The 6,000-nt window shown below is 44.5% G+C and overlaps 1 protein-coding gene across 2 annotated transcripts in view; it reads left to right on the top strand.

The window, feature by feature from the left end:
* The first annotated feature begins 1,714 nt into the window (after nt 1-1,714).
* COX18 (cytochrome c oxidase assembly factor COX18) overlaps nt 1,715-6,000 on the top strand; it is a 31,736-nt gene continuing 27,450 nt past the window's right edge. Inside the window, exon 1 of one of the 2 annotated variants that reach the window (XM_089679601.1) lies at nt 1,715-1,844. The gene's annotated coding sequence lies outside the window, so the exon portion shown is untranslated. The remainder of the gene's footprint in view (nt 1,845-6,000) is intronic. The other variant, XM_089679605.1, reaches the window with a different exon arrangement.

The raw sequence follows: 6,000 nt of genomic DNA, 5'->3' as shown, positions 1-6,000 counted from the left end.
GGGAAAAGTGTGGAAAAAAAAGTGCACAAGCAGCAGGGATGACCGCAGCCTGGAGAGGATTGTCAGGAAAGGGCCATTCAAAAGTGTTTGGGACTTTCACAAGGAGTGGACTGAGGCTTGAGTCAGTGCATCAAGAGCCACCACACACAGACGGATCCTGGACATGGGCTTCAAATGCCGTATTCTTCTTGTCAAGCCACTCCTGAACAACAAATAACGTCAGAAGCATCTTACCTGAGAGCAACTTTTGCATCTCATTTGGAAACCAAGGACCCAGAGTATGGAGGAAGAATGGAGAGGCACACACTGTAAGATGCTTGAAGTCCAGTGTGAAGTTTCCATAGTCTGTGTTGATTTGGGGAGCCAATCCTTGTTTTATTGATTGCATGTAATATTCTAATTTTCTGAGATTGTGGATTTGGGGTTTTCATGAGCTGCAAGCCATAACCATCACAATTATGACAAATCACGGCTTGAACTGTCTTGCTTTGCATGTAATGAGTCTATCTCATATATTAGTTTCACCTTTGAAGTTGCATTACTGAAATAAATTAACTTTTGCACAATATTCAAATTTTTCAAGTTTCACCTGTATGAGCCAGCTATCTGAGAATGAGGCTTGGAATATATGAGGCAGATATGTGAGAAGGTGACTGGGAACATATGATGAAGATACCAAGGAATAAGGATTGGAAGACATGAGAGTGAAATCTGAGAATGAGGCTTGGAAAACTTGAGAGCGATATCTGAGAATGAGGTTTGGAACGCATGAGAGTGATATCTGAGAATGAGGCTGGAATATATGAGGCAGCTATCTGAGAATGAGGATTGGAATATATAAGGCAGATATTTGAGAAGGTGACTGGGAACATATGATGAAGATACCTAGGAATGAGGCTTGGAATATATGAGGCAACTGAGAATGAGGCTTGGAATATATGAGGAAGATATCTGAGAATGAGGCTTGGATACGTGAGGTAGCTATATGAGAAGGTGACTGGGAACATATGATGAAGATACCTAGGAATGAGGCTTGGAACGCATGAGAGTGATATCTGAGAATGAGGCTTGGAATATATGCGGCAGCTATCTGAGAATGAGGATTGGAATATATGAGGCAGATATTTGAGAAGGTGACTGGGAACATATGATGAAGATACCTAGGAATGAGGCTTGGAATATATGAGGCAGCTATCTGAGAATGAGGCTTGGAATATATGAGGCAGCTATCTGGGAATGAGGCTTGGAATATATGAGGCAGCTGAGGATGAGGCTTGGAATATATGAGGCAGCTATCTGAGAATGAGGCTTGGAATATATGAGGCAGCTATCTGAGAATGAGGCTTGGAATATATGAGGCAGCTATCTGGGAATGAGGCTTGGAATATATGAGGCAGCTGAGGATGAGGCTTGGAATATATGAGGCAGATATCTGAGAATGAGGCTTGGAATGTATGAGGTAGCTATATGAGAAGGTGACTGGGAACATATGATGACCTAGGAATGAGGCTTGGAAGACATGAGTGATATCTGAGAATGAGGCTTGGAAGACATGAGAGTGATATCTGAGAATGAGGCTTGGAAGACATGAGAGTGATATCTGAGAATGAGGCTTGGAAGACATGAGAGTGATATCTGAGAATGAGGCTTGGAAGACATGAGAGATATCTGAGAATGAGGCTTGGAACGCATCAGCGTGATGTCTGAGAATGAGGCTTGGAACGCATGATGCAAAAATCTGAGTGAGGATTAGGACTCATGGTTACAGTATCTGAAAGTGAGGTTTGAAACGCTAGCAAGGCAGGAAGAAGAAAGAAGAGAGGAAGAACGGAAAGGTGGAAGAGGTGATATACCCAGAGTAGATGGGGTACTAGGAAGAGTGAGCATTTGTAGCAGGAACTCTAAAGTGGACATTTTTGTTTGAAGTGAATCGTAGATAATCATTTCTAAATGGTTTGTGTTATGTTATTAATGACAGGCTAAGTGATAAGATTACAGCTTGCCTCTCCATGTTCATGTTCAGCAAGATATTAACCCATTGACCTCTGGAAGATTTATTCCTCTTCCTAACCAGGCCATTGTTTGTGATACGGTGCTGCGTTATATTAACCACTTTCCCTCCTGAGGATTTACCCCCTTTCCTGGCCAGGCCAATTTTTACAGCGCTGCGTTACTTTAACTGACAATTGCGTGGTGATGCAATGCTGCACCCAAATTAAATTTACGTCCTTTTTTTCTCGCAAATTGAGCTTTCTTTTGGTGGTAATTGATCACCTGTGCATTTTTTATCTTTTGCGCTGTAAGCAAAAAAAGACTGACATTTTTAAAAAAAAAAACAATATTTTGGACTTTTTGCTAATAAATATGTCCAGTAAAAATTTTTTTTAAAAATCATGTTTCGTCATAAATTTAGGCCAAAAGGGTTAATGTGAGGGGCAATCAAAGGGTTAACTGGGTGCTGTACTAGGGGGCGAGGGTTGTGTTCTTCACTGTAAACACACTGATCTGGATGGTTGTATTGTGCATAGCCATCCCGAGCAGTGTGCTCGAGCTGACGGAGGAAGATTGTTTGTAAACAAAACAATCTTCCTCCCCAGCGGAGATGCTCGGTAATCACCAGGCGCTGGCAGGTAATTACTGGCCAGGACCCGGTGATTGACGGCCGCGAATGGCGGCACGGGTAGGGCGTACTCGTGGCTCACGCGCGCCCCCTACCTGGAAATGCAAGATCACATATATATACGTGATTTCGCACACAGGTGCCGCCCTGTAGTATATCTGCTATAGGGTGGTCCTTAAGCGGTTAACTGACAGTTGCAGGTCATGCAATGCTGTACATAAATTAAATTTATGTAATATTTTTTCACAAATAGAGCTTTCTTTTGGTGGTATTTGATAACCTCTGAGTTTTTCATTTTTTAAACAAAAAAAGACCAAAAACTTTTAAAAAACACCCCGATATTTTTTACTTTCTGCTATAAAACATGTACAATAAAAAAAATGAAATTGCTGCATAAATTTAGGCCAATATGTATTCTGCTATAAATTTTTGGTATAAAAACCCAATAACCGTATTGATTGGTTTGCGCAAAACTTATAGTGTCTACAATCTATGGTGTGCGTGTATGTATATACACACTGCTCAAAAAAATTAAAGGAACACTTTGAAAACACATCAGATCTCAATGGGGAAAAATCTCATGCTGGATATCTATACTGATATGGACTGGGTAATGCGTTAAGAACATAAGGATGCCCCATTTTTTGATGTAAATTAAAATTATCAATCTATAGAGGACTGAATTCAAAGAAATAGCTAAGTGTAAGGGTACTGTGTTTGCTGCTTTCATTAGGTAATGTGCTGGATTCTATTCCCTGCTTTGCAGGGAAAGAGAATCCAGCACGTTGCCTCTGACTGGACACGACTCTGCCTTGTTTACATAGGCAGAGCTGTGTTCTGTCAGTCTCCTAGACGATCGGCAGGTGCAGGCACTCATCCATTGGCTGTCACCTGCTTATCAGCTTCTGCTGTGATAAATCACAACAGAAGCGATGTGCCGGCAGTGCATGCACGTGCCCGCAGCCAGGAAATGCAGAACCACGTTTATATATGTGATTTTGCACAGCACGGCCGCTCTGTAGCAGTGTATCTGCTGTGGGGCGGTTGGCAAATGGTTAAAGAGAACCTGTCAGCAGTTCAAAAAAATTTCAGATACAAGCACAGAACAGTCAAGTATTTGAAATTCTTCATTGCAGTGTTTTCCTTTTCCATAAACAATTTCCTTTTGACTTGTAATGTTCCTTAGACCTTGCAATGGAATTTGACTACTCCAGTAGAAGTCCTTTTCCAAGCACAGTCCCCCTCCCTTCCTTAATGCACATCAGAGCTCTTTTCTCTTTTGGGAGTGTCTAATTACTACCTGTGCGGGCACAGCTCCTCCACCCCTGTTCTTGCATAACTTTTTATGTAGATGCCGGAGAGGTAGTGTAGGGGAATACTGAGAGGTTACAAGCACTTATCTCCTTTGCCCTAACCTAACCCACCCTCCCCCTCCATAGATGCATACTTACCTCGGTCCGATGGCTGCATCTTCTGGAGATTGTTTACACCCAGTGTCGCAAGTCTCACTATCTCGTGTGCATTACAGCCCTATAGAAATCTATGGGGCTGTGTCCTGAGGCTGGAACTGAAGAGAGGTGGTACAGTAGAGGTCTATTGGGCTGTGTTTTGCAGGCATGGCCAGGAGACTGAGATTTGGGGTGCTGGATGTTCAGAACACTGGAGGCCATGACTGTTGGATCTTAGACCGTATACATCTGTGAAGGGGAAGGTGAAAGTGGGATCAGTTAGTTTTAGAGTGGAGCTTTAGTAGAAAAAAGGCAAACAAGCAAGATTTTTAATGCAGAAATGACAAACTATGTCTCTTCTGCATTAACCCTTTCACTTCCAGAGCCATTTTTGCTTTTTTGCACACATTTAAAAAATAATTTTAGGCCTGAAGATTACATAAAACCTTCAAAACACTACATATTTTCTGAAAGCAGACTGTCAGGAACAACTGACAGAAGCCTCTAGCGCCCCACAGGCCGGAATTCCCCAAGGTGCGGAATCTAAGCCCCGACCTGCTTGTTCACCAGAGCCCCTGATGGTGGGGATGGACTTAGAGCAGGCCAAAACCAGGTCGCGGCCCCTGGGTACAACCAGCTGTGGTAGAGGTACTTGCCAGTGGCACGTAGCGGGTGAGAGCCTGATGTGAAGAGGTGAATTAAGCGTAGTCAGACAGGCCGGGTTGGTAACAGTGGAGGCAGAACGGTACAGAGCGGCAGGCAGAGGGATAAACGGGTCACAGGCCAAGTTCAATAACAGGAGGTCAATATGTTCAGGAGCAAACAGTAGAATGGTCAGACAAGCCAGGAATCAGAGCAGGAGACGGTCAACAGATCAGGGTCAGGCAGGGTCGGCAACAAGCAATCTCTCAGGATACAACAGGATAACAGGAGTAAGACCATACAACACTTGAGCATTGCAAGAGCCGGTTTTAAATAGAGTGCCCTGCGCTGTCATTGGTGACAAGTGCGCTCCCGTGTGCGCATGCGCGGACACAACTGCCGCCGCGGGCGCCCAGGTCCTAGCGCCTACGTGTTAGTGTGTCTTGGCAATCTGCGCATGCACAGACCTACGCGCCGCAGGGAAGCCTGACATTGCCCCCTACGGGCAGCCTCTGGATGCCCAACTGATTTCTCCTTTGTGGGTTGTTACGGAAAAATTCTTGAATTAGTCTGGGAGCGTGGACATTTTGGGCTGGTTCCCACGAATTTTCTTCTGGCCCATAACCTTTCCATTTTATGAGGTACTGTGTCCGACCCCCTCTCTTCCTGCAGTTTAGGTTTGCTTCTGCTTCAAATTCCTCCTCTCCCTGAACGTCTAGGGCGGCCCTTATCTACGGTCCAGGAACGGATCTGGAGTGGCAGGTTTTAGCAGAGATACATGGAATACTGGGTGTATTTTGAAAGACTCGGGCAAAGCTAATTCAAAAGCCACTTCGTTAATTTGCCGCTTCACCTGAAATGGGCCCACGAACTTGGGTGCCAATTTCCTCAACGGGCACACCATCTTTAGGTTGGTAGTTGCTAACCAAACTTGATCCCCTGGGTGCACGACCAATTCCCCTCTTCTTCTTTTATCAAAGGCCCTTTTGTTATCTTCCTGGGCCTTTGCCATTGCCTCCTGTAACAATTTGTTGTTGGACGCAAAGAATTTTAAGGACTCTTGAGCTGCAGGAACCGGGTTTTCTGGGATCAGGTCGGGCAAGAAGGTGGGATGGAAACCATAATTGGCAAAAAACGGGGACTGCTTGGTGGCAGAGTGACTTGCATTGTTGTAGGCGAACTCCGCCAGGGGCAAGAGTGCCAACCAGTCGTCCTGTAAGAACGCGGTGTAGCATCTGAGATATTGTTCCAACGTTTGGTTGGTCCGCTCAGTCTGCCCATTCGTTTGCG

This window comes from Staurois parvus, unplaced genomic scaffold (genome assembly GCF_062004578.1).
Source record: "Staurois parvus isolate SC_StPar_1 unplaced genomic scaffold, SC_StPar_1.0 ptg000227l, whole genome shotgun sequence".
NCBI classification, from domain to species: Eukaryota; Metazoa; Chordata; class Amphibia; order Anura; family Ranidae; genus Staurois; species Staurois parvus.
Note: the sequence above shows the minus strand (reverse complement) of the source record. Positions and strands in the feature narration are given on the sequence as shown.